Source organism: Mandrillus leucophaeus, unplaced genomic scaffold, assembly GCF_000951045.1.
Source record: "Mandrillus leucophaeus isolate KB7577 unplaced genomic scaffold, Mleu.le_1.0 Scaffold320, whole genome shotgun sequence".
Lineage (NCBI taxonomy): Eukaryota > Metazoa > Chordata > Mammalia > Primates > Cercopithecidae > Mandrillus > Mandrillus leucophaeus.
Window position 1 is genome coordinate 1613377 of NW_012103366.1, and position 633 is coordinate 1614009.

A 633-nucleotide genomic window follows, 5' to 3' on the forward strand; every position below is an offset into this window, starting at 1 on the left:
AAAGACTTGGAACCAACCCAAATGTCCATCAATGATAGAGTGGATTAAGAAAATGTGGCACATATACACCATGGAATACTATGCAGCCATAAAAAGGATGAGTTCATGTCCTTTGTAGTGACATGGATTAGCTGGAAACCATCATTATCAGCAAACCTTCACAAGGACAGAAAACCAAACATTGTATGTTCTCACTCATAAGTGGGAATTGAATAAGGAGAACACTTGGACACAGGGCGGGGAATATCACACACCAGGGCCTGTTGTTGGCAGAGGGGAATGGGGGAGGGATAGCATTAGGAGAAATACCTAATGTAAATAAAGAGTTAATGGGTGCAGCAAACCAACATGGCACATGTATACCTTTGTAACAAACCTGCACGTTGTGCACATGTACCCTAGAACTTAAAGTATAATACATACATACATACATACATAAATGGGTATAATACCAACCATGTAAGATCATTGTAAGGATTTTTTTTTTGAGACGGAGTCTTGCGCTGTCACCCAGGCTGGAGTGCAGTGGCCAGATCTTGGCTCACTGCAAGCTCCGTCTCCCGGGTTTACGCCATTCTCCTGCCTCAGCCTCCCGAGTAGCTGGGACTACAGGCGCCCGCCACCTCGCCCGGC